Here is a 20795-nt window from a genome sequence, read left to right as displayed (position 1 = left end):
ATGCTCTCAGGTTTCCCACATAAACACTTACACATTTGCCCGAGTATTAGTTTCATCTCAATTTTACAAGAAAAATTATGGAAAAATTATAGTCATTTAACTTCCCCAGTCCCATTTTCTATTCCTGTTTGTTTGTTTTTTTCTTTTTCCCAACAAAGGGTCCACAAGCCCAGAATCTCCTAAAAGTCCTTAGAAGTACCTCATCAAGGGAAAAATCCATGCCACAGGGGCCTCAAGTTTAAAACCAGGTAAATCAAAGTATGAAATGAGAATGGTGAATGTGTCTTTTATACCAAGAAATAGTAAATTAAAAATTGGAAGTCTATAAATTGGCAAGGGAATGCTTAAAGCATTGTTATTGACTGGTACTGAATAATATATATGTTAGACAGGCTTATTTTCAGATCCCAATCTCAATTAAAAATAAATAAAAGGAGACTTACTACCATTAAAAGGACAATAAAGAATTAAATGGACATTCTTAAGGGTATTCTAGGATCCTTTTTAAGTAGATGTTATAGAAACATACACATTATAAAAAGTTTAAACAACACAGAAACATAGAAAATTGTTTTCAATGATCTGATCACACAAATATAACTGCTATTAAATTAGATGTTTCTTTTCTGATCTTCCTTGTTTTAAACCTTTCTCCAATGTTTAGTGTTTTGAAAACATCTGTATAACATTTTATTTTTACTACATATTTAGCCAGAGAATAATATCTTCATGGTTTATAAACACTTGTTTAAAACTGGTAATAGCTTAAAAATAATTTTATATATAGGACATAATGCTACAGTTCAGTGGGCTTTACTAGTCAACAGAGAAAAATAATTATTTTAGTAGCTGATCATTCCATCTGTAGCTATGTGCATCTGGGCCCAAAGCTTGTACTTTTAAGGATGACATTCATAAAAAAAAATTAAATCATTTTGAGGCTCTCATTTTTTAATTTTTGGTTTTTTTTAGAGAAAAGATAGAGGCCTGGATACTTCTTTAAGGCAGAACATACACCCTTATTCTGTACAAATCCTATCAACTTTAAAAAAATCATAGTAAAATAACATAGACATATATAAAATTGTCATTTTAACCAGTCAATGTATAAATGACATTATACGCAATTGACAATGTATAAGTTACATTAAGTAAATAATACTGCCATACAACAATTACTGCCATCCAACTCCAGAATTATTTTTTCATCATTCGAAACTAAAACCTGTACCTATCAAACAATAGCTCCTTACTGTTCCCTCCCCTACCTGCTGGTGACCACTATTCTATTTTCCATCTCTGTGAATTCGATTACTCTTAGCTTCCCAGGTGACACTAGTTGTAAAGAACTCGCCTGCCAATGCAGGAGATGTAAGAGATGTGGGTTTGATCCCTGGGTTGGGAAGATCCCCTGAAGAAGGAATTGGCATCCCACTCCAGTATTCTTGCCTGGAGGATCCCATGGACAGAGGAGCCTGGCGGGCGACAGTCCATAGGGTCGCACAGAGTCAGACACAACTGAAGTGACTTTGCACAAGTACTTCACCTAAGTGGACTCATACAATATTTGTCCTTTTGTGATTGGCTTATTTCACTTAGCTGAATATTTTAAATTTCATTCATACTGTAACATGTATCAGAATTCCATTCCTTTATAAGGCTGAATAATATTTCACAATATGGATATCCACCTGTAATGCAGGAGACCCTGGTTTGATTCCTGAGTCAGAAAATTCCCTGGAGAAGGGAAAGGCTACCCACTCCAGTATTTTGGGCTTCCCTTGTTTCTCAGCTGGTAAAGAATCCGCCTGCAATGTGGGAGACCTGGGTTCAATCCCTGAGTTGGGAAGATCCCTTGGAGAAGGGAAAGGCTACTCACTCCAGTATTCTGGCCTGGAGAATTCCATGGGCTGTATAGTCCATGGGGTCACAAAGAGTCGGATATGACTGAGCAAATTTCACTTTCACTATGTGGATGTATCACTTTGATTATCTATTTATGTGTCAATGGATATTTGTTTTTTTCTTTTTCCACATTTTTGACTATGATGAATAGTCCAGCTATTGTCAGTAGCCTTTCTAGCCATGCAAGGACAAAGCAAAGATTTTCTACTGAAATTAGGATGAATATGATAATATAAAATATAAGGTAGTTTATGAACATTCACTTAACAAATATTACTAAGCATCTACTCTGTAGCAGGCATTCTGCTATGGGCACAGTGCTGAATGAAAAGCTTTTCGATTCAAGTACAAGGGTGCCTAGAAATATGGGGACAAAGAGGGGGAGCTGGCCACACAGACCTGGCAGTCTCCTCAGGTACAATATGGAAGGCAGTTTGCAGAGGTGCTCTGATGGCCTGGCCCCCCGGGACCCCAGGGAGACTAACCCCGACATCCTCTGCTTGGTTCTCCGCTTTGCGATCATATGCCAATGTGGTTAATCCAGGCACCCGAGCAACTGTCTCCTCGGCCCCCTTGTGGATAAGGGTCATGGTACAGCAGGATAGGGCTGCGGAGAGGCAGTCGGGCGGGAAGGGGTGAATATTGTGTCTGGTGAAGTTTCCTGGCAGATACAGCTCCACCTGGGCTCCCAAATCTGTCTTCACATTCATCAGAAACCTGTGCACCTTTAGCTGACTTGTTATTTTACTGACATCTAGGCTGCAACACGATACCTAACACCATGTGAACATTCCGCAGTTTAGAGCTTTTGGAATACTCTATATGTGAACATGATATTGGATTTGAAATTCATTTGCATTGTAACAAGAAATCTCAACACTGTGTGTCTCAAAAGGAGAAAATGAAGGACAGTTTTAACATTATTTCTTTAAATTTAATGTCAGGCCCTTTAAGTATCTGAATGAGGCAAAAATTAAATTTCAAATTATTATTATGGATAAAATTGTTAGGGCTTCCCTGGTGGCTCAGATGGTAAAGAATTTGCCTGCAATACAAGAGAACTGGGTTCGAAGTTTGGGTCAGGAAGATACCCTGGATAAGGAAATGGCAACCCACTCCAATATTCTTGCCTGGGAAATCCCATGAACAGAGTCCATGGGATCACAAAGAGTCTGACATGACAACAGCAACAAATAAGATAGATAACTGATGAGAACTGACTACATAGCCCAGGAAACACTATTCCATGCTCTGTGGTGAAATAAATGGGAAGAAAATCAAAAAAGAGGAGATAATATGCATATGTAGAGCTAATTCACTCTGCTGTATAGCAAAAACTAGCACAACAGTGTAAACACCTATACTATACTTCAATAAAAAATTAAATAATTTTTTTAATTTAAAAATTATTCTTCAGAAATTTTTCATTGTCATTTCAACCGAAAAAGGTGGGGTAAACTATTGGAAACAAACTCAAGTTTTCCATTAAAATATTCAGAAAAAATATTCATAATTTTTATACAAATTCAAATCACCTTTCTTATGATTTTGAATTGTGTTTGTTTCATTAAAATATGATATTTGAAAATGATATATCTCACTTAGATACCCCAGTCTTTTCCAAGTGTCTTCAGTGTGCTGAACAATTAACATGTTTCTTTATTTTACCATGACATGAAATCTATTCAGCTCTATGATGGCTAATTATATATGCAAATTTGGCTGGGTCATAATGCCCATCTGTGGCCAAACATTATTCTAGATGATTCTGTGCAGGTGTTTTGGGATAAGAATAACATTCAAATCAGTGAATTTTTAATCAGATTGCCCTCCAGCATGTGGGTGGGCCTCATCTAATCAGTTGAAGGTCTGAATAGCATAAAACACTGCTCTTTCCTGAACAAGAGGGAATCTGGTGGCAGACTCCTTTCAGACTTGAAATTTCAGCATTGGTTTTTCCTGTGTCCTCAGCCTGGTGGTTGGACTTGAACTATAACATCAGCTCTTTCCTGAATCTCCACCCTACAGAATTTGTACTTGCCAGCCTCCATAGTATCATGAGTTGATTACTTAAAATAAATGCCATTCTACTTATACACACACATCCTATTGGTTCTGTTTCTCCGGAGGACCCTGACTAATACAAACACAAACGATAATAGCAAACAACTAGTGCTCCTTATGTAACAAGACACAATTCCAGTCACTTCACAAAAATTAGCTATGTAAATATTATTACTATTTTCATTCTATATATGCAGTTACAGAAACTCAGAGATATTAAGTAACTTGCCCAGGTTCATATAGCTATTAAGTATAAAAGTAAGAATGTAAACCCAAGTTCTGTTTTAATGTATATGATCTTAATTAATATGTACTAATAATATGCTTCTTCTCTATATCTAAGAACAGCGTTTTTCAAACTGCAATTTAAGCTCTATTAATGGGAGTAAAATCACTGTGGATGGAGACTGCAGCCATCAAATTAAAAGAGGCTTGCTCCTTGGAAGAAAAGCTATGACAAACCTAGATAGTATATTAAAAAGCAGAAACATCAACTCCAGGAGATAGTGAAGGACAGGAAAGCTTGTTATGCTGCAGTCCATGTGGTCGCAAATAGTTGGACACAAGTTGGTGACAGAACAACAACAATGGGAATATTAATAAAGTCGGTTTGGTAGAACAGAATAGAATACAATTTTTTAAAGGAATAGTATAGAATAAAGCAGGAATGAAATTTCACAATATATGGTGACATCTATCAGTTTTTTTCTACAGTTATTTTAAGCTTAAAAAATGCACCATTACCCACATGTATCTTTACTGGTATTATGTTATGCTTATATTCACCCATCATGATTCTTAAACCAAACCCCCCAAAAATATCCATTAGCTATATGTACCACATCATCTTTATGCATTCATCTATTTATGGACAAGTCAGTTCACTTCAGTTGCTCAGTCGTGTCTGACTCTTTGCGACCCCATGAACTGTAGCACTGTAGAACTGTTGCCAGGCCTCCCTGTCCATCACCAACTCCTGGAGTTTACCCAAACTCATGTCCATTGAGTCGGTGATGCCATCCAACCATCTCATCCTCTGTCGTCCCCTTCTCCTCCTACCCTCAATCTTTCCCAGCATCAGGGTCTTTCCAAATGAGTCAGCTCTTCGATTCAGGTGGCCAAAGTATTGGAGTTTCAGCATCAACATCAGTCCTTCCAATGAATATTCAGGGATGATTTCATTTAGGATGGACAGGTTGGATCTCCTTGCAGTCCAAGGGACTCTCAAAATTCTTTTCCAACACCATAGTTCAAAAGCATCAATTCTTTGGTGCTCAGCTTTCTTTATAGTTCAACTTTCACATCCACACATGACAACTGGAAAAACCATAGCCTTGAAGAGAAGGACATTTGTTGGCAAAGTAACGTCTGTCTTTTAATATGCTGTCTAGGTTGCCCATAGCTTTTCTTCCAAAGAGTAAGCATCTTTTAATTTCATGGCTGGAGTCAATATCTGCAGTGATTTTGGAGTCCAGAAAAATAAAGTCTGCCACTGTTTCTCCATCTCTTTACCATGAAGCGCTTGGACCAGATTCCTTTATCTTTGTTTTTTGAATGTTGAGCTTTAAGCCAACTTTTTCACTCTCCTCTTTCACTTTCATCAAGAGGCATTTTAGTTCCTCTTCATTTTCTGCATAAGGGTGGGGTCATCTGCATATCTGAGGTTATTGATATTTCCCCCAGAAATCTTGATTCCAGCTTGTGCTTCAGTCAGCCCAGTGTTTCTCATGATGTACTCTGCATATAAGCTGAATAAGCAGGGTGACAATATACAGCCTTGACGTACTCCTTTACCTACTTGGAACCAGTGTGTTGTTTCATGTGAAGTTCTAACTGTTGCTTCCTGACCTGCATATAGATTTCTCAGGAGGCAGGGCAGGTGGTCTGGCATTCTCATCTCTTGAAGAATTTTCCACAGTTTATTGTGATCCACACAGTCAAAGGCTTTGGCATAGTCAATAAAACAGAAACAGATTTTTTTTCTGGAACTTTCTTGCTTTTTTGATGATCCAGCAGATGTTGGCAATTCGATGTCTGGTTTCTCTGCCTTTTCTAAAACCAGCTTGAACATCTGCAAGTTCATCATTTACATAGTGTTGAAGCCTGGCTTGGAGAATTTTGAGCATTACTTTACTAGTGTGTGAGATGAGTGCAATCTTGTGGTAGTTTGAGCATTCTTTGGCATTGCCTTTCTTAGGGATTGGAATGAAAACTGAGCTTTTCCAGTCCTGTGGCCACTGCTGAGTTTTTCAAATTTGATGGCATATTGAGTGCAGTACTTTTATAGCCTTAATTTTTAGGATTTGAAATAGCTCAACTGGAATTCCATCAGCTCCACTAGCTTTGTTCATAGTGATGCTTCCTAAGGCCCACTTGACTTCGCATTCCAGGATGTCTGGCTCTAGGTGAGTGATCACACCATCATGATTATCTGGGTCATGAAGATCTTTTTTGTACAGTTCTTCTCTGTATTCTTGCCACCTCTTCTTAATATTTTCCGCTTTTGTTAGGTCCATGCCATTTCTGTCCTTTATTGAGCCCATCTTTGCATGAAATGTTCCCTTGATATCTCTAATTTTCTTGAAGAGATCTCTAGTCTTTCCCATTCTATTGTTTTCCTCTGTTTCTTTGAACTGATCACTGAGGAAGGCTTTCTTATCTCTCCTTGCTAGTCTTTGGAACTCTGCATTCAAATGGGTATATCCTTCCTTTTCTCCTTTGCTTTTTGCTTTCTGTCTTTTCACAGCTATTTGTAAGGCCTTCTCAGACAGCCATTTTGCTTTTTTTGTATTTCTTTTTCTTGGGGATGTTCTTGCTCTCTGTCTCTTGTACATTGTCATGAACCTCTGCCCATAGTTCTTCAGGCACTCTGTCTATCGGATCTAGTCCCTTAAATCTATTTCTCACTTCCACTGTATTATCATTAGGGATTTGGTTTAGGTCATACTTGAATGGGTTAGTGGTTTTCCCTACTTTCTTCCTTTTCAGTCTGAATTTTGCAATGAGGTTTTCATGATCTGAGCTACAGTCAGCTCTCTGTCTTGTTTTTGCTGACTGTATAGGGCTTCCCTATTTTTGTCTGCAAAGAGTATAATCAATATGATTCCGGGGTTGACTATCTGGTGATGTCAATGTGTAGAGTCTTCTCTTGTGTTGTTTGAAAAGGTGTTTGCTATGACCAGTGTCTTCTCTTATGAAAACTCTATTGGCCTTTGCCTGCTTCATTCTGTACTCCAAGTCCAAATTTGCCTGTTACTCCAGGTATCTCTTGACTTCTTACTTTTCATTCTAGTCCCCTATACTGAAAAGGTCATTTTTTGTGTGTGTGTGTGTGTGTGTGTGTGTTAGGTCTAGAAGGTCTTGTATGTATTCATAGACCAATTCAGCTTCTTTGGCATTAGTGGTTGGGGTATAGACTTAGATTACTGTGATATTGAAAGATTTACCTTGGAAATGAACAGAGATCATTCTGTCATTTTTGTGATTGCACCTAAGTACTGCATTTTGGACTGTTTTGTTGACTGTGAGGGCTACTCCATTTCTTCTAAGGGATTCTTGCCCATAGTAGTAGCTATAATGGTCATCTGAATTAAATTCACCCATTCCAGTCCATTTTAGTTTACTAATTTCTAAAATGTCAATGTTCATTCTTGCCATCTCCTGTTTGACCACTTCCAATTTGCCTTGATTCATGAACCTAATATTCCAGGCTCCTTTGCAGTACTGTTCTTGCAGCACTGGACTTTACTTCCATCACCACTCACATCCACAACTGGGTGTTCTTTTTGTCTTGTCTCCATTTCTTCATTCTTTCTGGAGTTATTTCTCCACTCTTCTCCAGTAGCATATCAGGCACCTACTGACCTGGGGAGTTTATCTTTCAGTGTCATATCTTTTTGCCTTTTCATACTGTTTCAAATTTGATTTTGGAAAACAGTGGAACTTGATTACAGAACTTACACAGGACTGGAGAAACAGACTCTTGGTGGGAACAAACAAAACCTTACATGCACAAGGATCGAGGAGAAAAGAGCAGTGATCCCACAACCTTGATGCATTCCTTTCCCCATTTGGAACCAGTCTGTTGTTCCATGTCAAGTTCTAACTTTTGCTTCTTGACCTGCATACAGATTTCTCAGGAGGCAGGTAAGTGGTCTGGTATTTCAGTTTCTTGAAGAATTTTGCACAGTTTGTTGTGATCCACACAGTCCAAGGCTTTGGCATAGTTAATAAAGCAAGAGTATATGTTTTTCTTTAACTTTTCTTATTATTCAATGGATGTTTAGAGATTGATCTCTGGTTCCTCTGTGTTTTCTAAATCCAGCTTGAACATCCGGAAGCTCACAGTTCACGTACTGTTGACGCCTGACTTGGGGAATTTTGAGGTGCATATGAAAGGAATTGATTTGGTGAGTCCAGAAATCTTGCATCTTCCCATACACAGAATGCTAAATTTTTTAACTTGATACCTGATCTTTGATGTTCAGACTGCCTGCTCCATTTGTTGCAAACTTCTGTGTAGCCTGATTTCTTCTCCTGCCTCCTTGGAGCAGTTTTCTCAGAGGTTCTGAGGTGCTACCTCCCAGGCTCAGAGTCCTGAAGATTCCCACCAAATAAAATAACTCTCTACTTTCAGGTTGTGATCATATTTTTTAGTTGACAGAATTTTTCTGGCAATACTGACTGGATTGCCATTTCCTACTTCAGGGTATTTCCCTACCCATGGATAGAACTCCCATGTCTTGCATCTCTTGCAAAGGCAGATGGATTTTTTTTGCCACCTGGAAAGCCCCTAGGGATATCATTAAGGCTCCTCATCTGCACCTCCAGAAATCCTCTCCTCCAAAAACTAATATGTTTGCAATAGAAAGAAATTAGGGTTTCCCATTCTGAGAGTAAAACTATAAGTGAATGGAAAATATGAGGACAATAAAATATTCAGTCACTTTTGAAAAATTTAACCTGTTACATTGTACAGAAATACAATTAAATTATTGCTTTATCTAAAGAGAGAGTACATTCATTTGAAGAGGAGTTGACCAGTAACACCACCACCACCACCACCACCACCACACACACACACACACACACACTTAAATCTTTAAAAATCAGGCTATAGGTGAAAGTTCCTATTCAAATGTGTTATATGGAGTAAGGAACTATGGATTATCATTCTTAAGGCAACTTAATCAGATGCCACTAAATATTCTAATTTTAGTGGCCCCTCCCTTACCCATTTCCATATCCATCAAGCAAGCTCAAAGCTAGCATATACCCAGACACAAAAATGTAGATATTCTTCAGGGTGCCTGAATGAATGAGATCATATGTGTTTCATTATCTATAGAAACTACATTTGTTGTTTAGTTATTCAGTCATGTCTGACTCTTGCAATTTCAAGGACTTCAACATTCCAGCCTTCCCTGTTCTTCACTGTCTCCTAGTTTGCTCAAATTCATGCCTGTTGAGTCAGTGTTGCCAGCCAGTCATCTTATCCTCTGTCATCCCCTTATCCTGCTGCCTCTATATTTTCCAGTTAGTTGGCTCCTTGCATCAGGTGGCCAAAGGATACATCTAGTGATAAAATCATAAATGAGTAATAAAATCATAAACTCTTCCATGTATTTTCCTTTGGTGAGTTTTGGGAAACTGCCGGGGTCCAGCCTTGGCAGGATCCAGGGGTACCCTCAGGATGAACAGCGTCGGCGAGAAAAGGAGAGAGAGAAGACACGTGAGACCAGCCTTGATAGGGCCAAGTCTGTGAGTGAGAGAGAGAGAGAGAGAGAGAGAGAGAGAGAGAGAGAGAGAAGAGAATGACCAGACAGGGGTGTTTGCAGGGTCTGGCAGAGTCTGGCCAATCTTTATTTTTTACTGTAGCTTTATATTCTAAGTTAGTACATTTTTAGGGGGAAGGTAGTTTAATATTACATCAGCTTATCCTTCATGAAACCAGGGTGTTTTCTGCAACTTCTTTGTGAGAGTCTTATACATTATCTTCTGGCCTTGGGGCCTATTGACATTTTGTGACCTAGGTGAAAGCAAAGCTGTTTTCCTTAATCTATTCTTTAATGAACACAAAGGTCAGCCCTTTTGCAGAAGTTATCAGTCAAATTTATCTAAAAGGTTTACCACACAAAGACTCTGCAGCTCCAGTGAGGCAGCCCCTGTTTAGCATTCCTGGTTAAAATTAACAGGTTTAAACTCTTATTTTTCTAAATCTTTAACTATAACCACTTTTAGAATAATATTTTTATGTTCTCTAATAGGGCTTCCTCACCCCGGAAGGGCTCTGTGCCTATTAGGGCCTTTATGTGATCAGGTTCTTTATGCTGTTTTATGATTAGGGTATTAGAAGCAGTTATGCATATTAGTACCAAGGGCATAAACGCATTTGCCAAACAAACTAAAATACCAGCAAAGGAGTTTAAATTAAAACACTCCTTTCACCCTGGATAATCTCATAAAATACCACCACCTGGGAAACTTATTGATTAAAGTTCTAAATTGATTCTTATTAGGAAAGAGATCAGGGAAGGCCTTCTGACTGTGTCACAGAAATTAGGGAGTAGTCTAATATAGCAAGCATCAGAAAGACAGAGATCATCTTTAAGGTGAGTGCCGGGGCAGCTTTTCGACATTCCTGAAGTCCTGTTCTACCTTGCTTGTCAGGCCTCCTCCTCATGACCTTGTCATGGGTGGGATCTCGTGTGCTGGCTCCCAGCAGGAGGCTTGTAGACATCATTGTCCTGTAATATTCTTTGGTTCAAGTCAAAACCATCAATCCAATTGTCCCTAACACCATGATTCTGTACTTGACAACATAGCTAGATTCAGACTAGAAATGTCTGAAATAAAAATTTTTGTAAGAATTTTGGGCAATTCCTCAGCTTTTTCTCATGACACTCTATGTCCATGGACTAAAGTTTCAAACATTAGTGAGTCTGCTTGGGTGAATATTCAGCTGACTTACACATATACTCTTTTTCATCCTCTGCAGAGGTGGAAATAAATGGTCACCTGAGTACATCATAGACTTAGTGATGGCTATTAATTTGCCAGGTAGTCTCTTTCCCAGCCATATGAGCAATCAGACAACTGGATGGTTTCAATTAGTAAAGTTGATTCCAAAGAGAAACAAATATAAAATATAAAATATAGTTTATGCTAAATAAGTTGAAAACCAAAAATCTGTTATAATCACATGTTCTTATTTTTTTTTTTTCCCGTCAAAGGTGACCTGTTAATCCTCCATGCCATGGCTACTTTCTTTCATTTATCAAGAGAGTGAAAGATTATCATCTCACCGATTTCACATAAAATAGTTGCCTTTCTAGTCAAGTGAATATGGGGAATTAATTTAGCCATGGTCAGAAAAATATATAGCTAAAGGGCACTCCAGAGATTATAGAAAACTTTATTTTACAAATAAGGAAATGAACGTCTCACAGAAGTCCTATGACGTGTGGTTTTGTGACCATTTGGTGGCAAAGTTGTAGGCTGACCAAAGGCATATTAGCTCCCTGCTGAATTACTTAAGAGAAATGAGACTGAGATTCTATCAGGGGCAGAAGAGACTCCAATTTAAGCCAGATCAATTTAAGTCACTGATCTCTCCAGGTTCCAATGCGTACTCAGTTACAATCACCCACATGGCATTATTTGATGTCTCTGTGAAAGTTCCTGGTGCCCCAGATTAAGTTCAGTTCAGTTCAGTCGCTCAGTCATGTCCGACTTATTACGAACCCATGAACCACAGTATGCCAGCCCTATCTGTCCATCACCAGCTCCCGGAATCCACCCAAACCTACGTTCATTGAGTCAGTGATGCCATCCAACCATCTCATCTTCTGTCATCCCTTTCTCCTTCTGCCCTCAATCTTTCCCAGCATCAGGGTCTTTTCAAATGAGTCAACACTTTCCCTCAGGTGGCCAAAGTATTGGAGACTCAGCTTCAAAATCAGTCCTTCCAATGAACACCCAGGACTGATCTCCTTTACGATAGACTGGGTGGATCTCCTTGCAGTTCAGGGGACTCTCAAGAGTCTTCTCCAACACCACAGTTCAAAAGCATCAATTCTTTGGCACTCAGCTTTCTTTATAGTCCAACTCTCACATCCATACCTGACTACTGGAAAAACCATAGCCTTGACTAGATGGACCTTTATTGAGAAAGTAATATCTCTGCTTTTTAATATGCTGTCTAGGTTGGTCATAACTTTCCTTCCAAGGAGTAAGTGTCTTTTAATTTCATGGCTGCAGTCACCATCTGCAGTGATTTTGGAGCCCAGTAAAATAAAGTCAGCCACTGTTTCCCCATCTATTTGCCATGAAGTGATGGGACCGGATGCCATGATCCTAGTTTTCTGAATGTTGAGCTTTCAGCCAACTTTTTCACTCTCCTCTTTCCCTTTCATCAAGAGGCTCTTTAGTTCTTCTTCACTTTCTGCCATAAGGGTGATGTCACTTGCATACTTGAGGTTATTGATATTTCTCCTGGCAATCTTGATTCCAGCTTGTGCATCCTCCAGCCCAGTGTTTCTCATGATGTACTCTGCATATAAGTTAAATAAGCAGGGTGACAATATACAGCCTTGACATACTTCTCTATTTGGAACCAGTCTGTTGTTCCATGTCCAGTTGTAATTGTTGCTTCCTGACCTGCATACAGGTTTCTCAAGAGGCCCCAGCTTAAAAATATATGCAAACACTTGCTCACTTGACTCACCTACACACTGGAAATATCTGATAAGGCGTGATTTAAATACCATGACTCTAGCTTAAGGTTTTACTTGCCTACCACAGTTGAAATAAAAATACACCTGGGAGATTCTTACCAGTCAGTAAACACTCAGTAACTCCTCAAAGTAAAGGAACTCTTTTCTCTCAAAAGAACTATTTCTTAATTTATTAGTTTCTTTGATCATGCATTTAATGAATACATACTTCTATAAGAGACTTGCTAAAAGTGGGTGAAATCATGCAAATGAATAAAAAGGATTTCTGTCTTCACAAATTTTAGTCTATCAGGAGAAAAAAATGATATAATAGGATGTGATATGTCATAGCAGTTTTGTGAAGACATGTTCTTGCTATGCAGATGATTGGAAATGAGTTTTACTTAGTAGGGACAGGGTAGGAGAGAATTAGGAAGATTTTCAGGAACAGCCAGAATTGGACATGGAACAACTGACTACCTCAAGATTGGGATGAGAGTATGTCAAGGCTATATGTTGTCACCCTGCTTATTTAACTTCTATGCAGAGCACATCAAGTGAAATGTTGGGCTGGATGAAGCACAAGCTAGAATCAAGACTGCTGGCAGAAACATCAATAACCTCAGATATGCAGATAACACAACCCTTACGGCAGAAAGTGAAGAACTAAAGAACCTCTTGATGTAAGTGAAAGAGAAGAGTGAAAAAGTTGGTGTAAAACTCAACATTCAGAAAACTAAGATCATGGCATCCACTCCCATCACTTCATGGCAAATAGATGGGGAAACAATGGACACAGTGATAGGCTTTCTTTACTTGGTCTCCGAAATCACTGAAGATGGTGACTACAACCATGAAATTAAAAAACACCTGCTCCTTGGTAGAAAAGCCACGACAATTGTAGACAGCATATTAGAAAGCAGAGATAATACATTGCAGATGAAGGTTCATCTAGACAAAGCCATGGTTTTTCCAGTAGTCACATGTGGATGTGAGAGTTAGGCCATAAGGAAGGCTGAGTGCTGAAGAATTGATGCCTTTGAATCGTGGTGTTGAAGAAGACTCTTGAGAGTCCCTTGGACTGCAAGGAAATCAAATCAGTTAGTCCTAAAGGAAATCAGTCCTGAGTATTCATCGGAAGGACTGATGCTGCAGATGAAGCTCCAAATACTTTGGCCAAATGATGTGAAGAGCCAGCTCATTGGAAAAGACCCTGATGCTAGGAAAGTTCAGAGGCAGGAGAAGAAACTGATGGCAGAGGATGAGATTGTTGAGTAGCATCACCAACTTGACAGACATGAGTTTGAGCAAACTCTTGGAGTTGTTGAAGGACAGGGAAGCCTGGGATGCTGCAGTCCATGGGGTGGCAAAGAGTTGGACACGACCGAGTGACTGAAAAAAACAACTAGGAACAATCCACAGAAGGTTTTGAAGAGAGAACGTGAGGGGAAAATATGAGGGAATTCTACTCTGGGGGGGGGGGTGGGGGGATGAGGAGAAAGGAGGAAGTGGAGGGCTGAAAATCATGTATTCAAGGCTATCAGCTGCTCATTTGACCTCATCCAACTAGACATAAGATTTGTTTGAGACAGGAACTGGCAATGTGTATAGGCTTTTCACTGTATCATATTCCAGAGTGAATATAAAGCTAGCATAAAGTATCAATTACACATTGCTGAGTTATTTAACTTATATGCAGAGTACATCCTCCTGGGCTGGAGGACGCACAAGCTGGAATCAAGGTTGCTGGGAGAAATATCTATAACCTCAGGTATACAGATGACACGACCCTTATGGCAGAAAGTGAAGAACTAAAGAGCCTCTTGATGAAAGGGAAAGAGGAGAGTGGAAAAGTTGACATAAAACTCAACATTCAAAAAACTAAGATCATGTCCTCTGATTCCATCACTTCATGGCAAATAGATGGGGAAACAGTAGCAGACTTTATTTTTGGGATCTCCAAAATCAGTGCAGATGGTGGCTGCAGCCATGAAATTAAAAGACGCTTACTCCTTGGAAGGAAAGTTATGACCAGCCTAGATAGCATATTAAAAACCAGGGACATTACTTTGCCAACAAAGGTCCATCTAGTCAAGGCTATGGTTTTTCCAGTAGTCATGTATGGATGTGAGAGTTGGACTACAAAGAAAGCTGAGCACTGAATGATTCATGTGTTTGAACTGTGATGTTGGAGAAAACTCCTGAGAGTTCCTTGGACTGCAAGGAGATCCAACCTGTCCATCCTAAAGGAGATCAGTCCTGGGTGTTCATTGGAAGGACTGAAGTTGAAGCTGAATTTCCAATACTTTGGCCACCTGATGCAGAGAGCTGACTCATTTGAAAAGACCCTGATGCTGGGAAAGATTGAGGGCAGGAGAAGGAGGGGATGACAGAGGATGAGATGGTTGGATGGCATCACTGACTCTATGGACATGAGTTTGAGTAAACTCTGGAAATTGGTGATGGACAGATTGGCCTGCAGTGCTGCAGTCCATAGGGTCACAAAGAGTCGGACACAACTGAGCGACTGAGGTAAACTGAACTGAACTGAATCATTGAAATGAGACTCCAATAAATGAGGAAAGAAACAGCACAGATAAACAGCAGTGAGGTCCAAGACTTTGAGACACAGCTCTCAAGATCCTTCCTCAGGGGCATAGGATGCTCTTTATATTTTGAATCATACATTAAAAGATGCACATAAGACCTGGACTTAGGAGAGCCACGTTAATGTCCAGGGAAGGCTGGGTGGCCAAAATTAGGCTGCCTGACCAAGAGCAAACGAAGAAACCAAGGAAACCTAATGTGAGATCAAATTCATGTGTCCGATGCAGGGACAATCCAAGCAAACCAAAACATTGGGTTTTGGAACAGAGAAATGTTTATTGCAGAATCACTCGAGGAGACAGGTGGCTCATGACTTAAATGGCCCCAAGTTATCTGAAAAACTGAAACTGAAACTGAAGTCTCTCAGTTGTGTCTGACTCTTTGCGACCCCATGGACTGTAGCCTACCACGATCCTCCACCACGATCCTCCGTCCATGGGATTTTCCAGGTAAGAGTACTGGAGTGGGTTGCCATTTCCTTCTCCAGAGGATCTTCCCAACACAGGGATCGAACCTGGGTCTCCCTCGTTGTAGGCAGACGCTTTACCATCTGAGTTACCAGGAGTTTGGCAAAGCATTTTTAAAAGTCAGGTGTGGGAGGGGCAGGTCCCAGGGTAGGTTGTGCTGACCAGCTCATGCACTATTCTTCAACTGGCTGATGGGAGGGAGTAGGGTAGGGTGATGTCCCAGAGGTTAACTTTATCACTTCTTAGGCTCCAGGAGGCCTGGGGCTATGTGCTTATCAGGTAGTTAGCATCTTCTATTTGGTAGGGGTTTTTCCCATCTGTTGGAGAAGGAAATGACAACCCACTCCAGTATTCTTGCTTGGAGAATCCCATGGTCGGAGGAGTCTGGTAGGCTACAATCCACGGGGTCGCCAAGAGTCGGACACAACTGAACGACTTCACTTCACTTTCCCATCTGTAAAACAAGTCAGGAAAAGCCCATCCGATCCTGTTATCTAAACAACTGACACTTTTGGAGAGATGCCGAAGCACGTAATATGGAGGAAGGCTGATCCCTCGAAGGGTGCGTAGGATCCTGTTTGTGTACAATTATAGACACTGGGTGCAAATCATCTATCGGTATTATTTTTTTAAAAAATAAGTTTACTTATTTTTGGCTGTGGGTATTCATTGCCATGTGGGCTTTTCTCTAGTTGCAGCAGGTGGGAGCTGCTCTCTAGTTGTGCTAAGTAGGCTTCTCACTGTGGTGGCTTCTTTCTGTGGCTCCCAGGCTCTAGAGCAGAGGCTCCGATGTTGAGGTTCATGGGCTTAGTTGCTCCATGGGATGTGGTATCTTCCCGAATCAGGGGTTGAACCCCTGTGTCCTGCATTGGCAGCTGAATTCTTAACCTCTGAGCCACCAGGGGAGCCGATGGTTTTTTTTTTTTTTGCTTGTTTGTTCTTAGGACCAACGTTAATAAACTAGCACAGACTGCCCACCATGTCTCTCTCAGACCCTGGCACAGGAATATTTATCACTAGCTAGTTGACTTCATTCTGGTTAGCCAGGATCAGCACCTTGGCTCCAGGTGTCCCTGAAATAAGCATAGAATTCTAACAGGTCAGCTGAGATTAGTTCTGTACTCACATATGTAATCTGCATTTCCTCAGGCCACAAGGAGACAATTAAAAATGAAGTGCAAAAACAATGATAGGAAATGTCTTTTAGCTCCATCCCTATAACTCATCCCTACCTCTCCCTATTCAAATATTTCCCTTTCAGCCCTGGCTAGCATTCAGAAGATCCTTAAAATCTTCTTGGCCACTGGCTGCAACTGAGTCTGGGACCTGCTTTTCTTCCTGGGGCCAGACTTGATTGCCACTAAGTACATCCAAACAGTATTAATACATCCAATTGACGGTTGACTACTCTTGTCTCTGTTGCTACAGATAGTAGATTCTCTTTCCAGCCTCAATGATGATGCTCTCGACACAAAAGGGAGAATCACTGCTTTCTTCACACCATTTAAGTTAAGGCTGGATACTCTGGCCCTTGGCTGCTAATGTGGGATTGGCCACATATAAGCTCTGGCACCACTGTTGTAAATTGTTCTCTATGCAGATTAAAGGACTTCACTTGGTGAACTTGCCAGCAGCTGAAATGAAACAGATTTTGAGTCAAGTTAAAACATAAAGCAAGCAGTGCCTATAATGTCTCTGTGAAGGTTTGCTTGCAAGGTCTTCTCCTATGCTGTTGCTGATAAACTCAAATCCATTAAAGCTGCTGCTTCTCCAAAAGATTGACTTCTCTCTTTGAGACAGTGTTTATCAGGGTGGACAGTAAGTAGGATTCAAAGGACAAGTTAGATATTCAGGTCCTGACTTGAAAAACTGCTGTAGTAAGCCCTTCTCCAAACCACAATAGAATAACACTTAGAAGCTCATAAGCAAGCAACCTGGCTTTTTGATTGAGCAATATACTGTCAGAATTAACTAAGCAAAGCCAAGAATTTTTCCTATACCAAGAACAAATTGTTTTTTCCAGGTTAATTGAGAAATAGTTGGCTTAAATCATTGTATAAGTTCAAGATGTACAGCATGATGATTCGATTTCCACATATTGTGAAACACTGATCACAATTGTTTCAACTAATAGCCATCATCTCATATAGATACAAGAGAATTAAAAGAAAGAAGACAGTGAAAAAGAAAAAAAACTCTTCCTATGATGAGAACTTTTAGGATGTATTCTGTTAACATTTTTCCTATATATCATAGAGCAATGTTAAATATAGCCATCGTCTTGTCAACAGCCAACTATTAATTGGATCAAGATGTGGGAACACAGGGGAGCAAATCTCGTGCACAATAGGTTGGAGAATGGAGGGATGAAATTTAAGGAGGGCCCAAGCGAGTGGAGACGAGTAAACACCATCCCCACCCCACAGCCAGCCTAGGTGAAGGCTGTAGTCTGCATGTCCCTGGCTCCCTGTCTCTGTAACACAAGAGGTCATATGGGGAATGGTCAGAATCACACTGACTGACACTCAGCCTCTGAGTAATTGTGAAGCCAGAGGATGTGGACTTGATGTCAATACATTAGAGATGAAGATGGCTGTCTAGTGTCTGCTTTCCTCCTAGACGCCTTTCCTATTCACAGCAGAAAGCCTGGTCTTGGAAAGGGAGACCGAATTCTAATTCTGATGAATTTGCTCCTGGACAAAATTATTCCCAGCCTCAAGGCTTTCCCAGGAGGGACTGTCTTCAGCCAAGTTCTCCTGAGCAGCAATTTCAGATCATCGAAGATGAATTGATACTTTGATAAAAAGCTAGAGAAGTGAGCTAGTTATTAGACATTGCTCCACAGGAATGTATAAAGATGGATCAGGGTGACAGTTGGACATATAAAAACAGTCAGATAGACAAAAACAGGTAAGAGTCATACAGACAAAAACCCCATTGTATGTAGGTTTGCAACCTTCTCTCCTCAACTCCCCAGCCCAGACAGAGCATTTAGTCATAGCCTATTTGCAAATATAAAAGAAAGATCAGAAGTGGTGTAAGTAGATCCTGGGGTGGGGGGAGGGTGTGGGGGAGGACAGTGGGGAATGAATTACCCTTTCCAGGGAGCTGGGACCAAAGATAATATGACTTGTGAGTGGGTCATCACGAAGAAGGCAGGAATCCGATGGGAGAACAGAAGGAGAAAAGAGAAGCGAGATGGGGTGGCATGAATGAAAAGGAAAATTCAGGGACTTCTCTGGTGGTCCAGTGGTTGGGGCTTCATCTTCCAAAGCAGGAAGTTTGGGTTGCATCCCTGACCAGGTAGTTATCCTACATGCCTCACAGCCAAACAAACAAACAAACAAACAAACAAAAAAAAACCAAAAATAATACTATAACAAGTTAAAAAAGACGTTAAAATAATCCACATCAAAAAAAAATTTTTTTAAAGGAAAATGATAATTTTCCTCAAGTGGAAAATTCAGTGATTCCTGGAAGTTGGAAGTGCTAGAAAATGAGAGAGATGATGGAGGAGAATATTGATCTTGAATTTAAATTTGATAGACCTTCGGTAAATGTGAAAACCATAGGTCCTTCCTTTGAAGAGTTAAAGATTTCTTTTAAAAAATGAAAAAGCAAGCTGTTCACAGAAGAGGTATGAATGCCTCTTAACACATAAAAAATGTGTTAAAACAAAACTGAATTAAAATAAAAAGTCATCACTGACCTATGGAAATGGCAAACTGCAGTAGGAATCTCATGAAGCAGCCACCCCTGGGACCTCAGCCTTAAGAGGTTCATTACGCCAACTAAAATTTTCTGCTGTGTGAATTTGTCGTTCATTTTCAGCTTCTAAACGTCCTGATTAGAAACGTCCTGGCAGGGATGCTCCTGGTACAAGTGTAGCCCCTAAATGATTAACATGAAGCTCGTCTTGGTATCAGACTAGAATGATGGAAGTTTAATTATAGAAATAAAAGACCTGTTACCATTTGGGGGTTTGTGAGGATGAATACATCATATTTAGAGATTTATGGCCAGCCCTACTCTATGCAGCCATGTTTATTACCTTATGTCACAAATTTTTATCACACTGTAAGAGGATTCTCATGAGACAGACTAGCCATGATAAACCTCCTTTCAGGGAGAAGTAGATGTGATAGCTCAAATGATAAAGAATCGGTTGCAATGCAGGAGACCTGGTTTTGATCCCTTGGTTGGGAAGATCCCCTGGAGGAGGGAATGGCAGCCCACTCCAGTGTTCTTGCCTGGAGAATCCCATGGACAGAGGAGCCTGGTGGGCTACAGTCCATGGGGTTACAAAGAATAGGACAGGACTGAGACACTAACAAAAAAAAAAAAAAAAAAAAGGAGAGAGAGAGAGAGAGAGAAAGCCCACTTCTAGTATTGGAGATGGAAGTGAAGAATCTGAAAAAATAAGAGTTCTCAAACTGAAAGCAAAAGGCTTGCTTGAATGTGAAAGCAGAATATCAAATATAGTAATAATCTTCATCTCCAAGGTGAATATTCGAGTCCAAGTAGTCTCTAGACAGAAATACAAGAATTTAACAGAGCTGTTTCAGTAAGTGTTGTCACCAGGGAAAAAATTACTCATCAAGTGAGAGAAATAATTGTAGTGGAAGTTGAAAAGGTGGTCGACTTGTCATGAGAAGATAAATACAGGAAACAAATGCCTCTCAGTAGGAATGTACTTCAGGTCAAATTCAGGAACATGTAAATACTCATTCTTAGACTATAAATGGTAAAGATACTAACACATCTGCTGAAATGAAATTTACTACTGAGTAAAGTTTGGTGGAAAAATTTTAAGATTTGCTTTTCTTGCTTAATGCAAATTCAATCTAAGAAGGAACATTATTTTTATTTTATTTTTCCCCAAATTGAAAAGCTGAAAATGTTCATTGTGGAAAATATGTGGACAAGGGTATATGCTCAACACAGACACAATATACTTGTATTAGATGAAAATGCTTTGGCACACAAAGATATCCAAGGAAAAATGAGCTCGTGAGGTTAGCAAGTTAGAGCTGACTAA

This window comes from Muntiacus reevesi, chromosome 4, assembly GCF_963930625.1.
Source record: "Muntiacus reevesi chromosome 4, mMunRee1.1, whole genome shotgun sequence".
Lineage (NCBI taxonomy): Eukaryota > Metazoa > Chordata > Mammalia > Artiodactyla > Cervidae > Muntiacus > Muntiacus reevesi.
Note: the sequence above shows the minus strand (reverse complement) of the source record.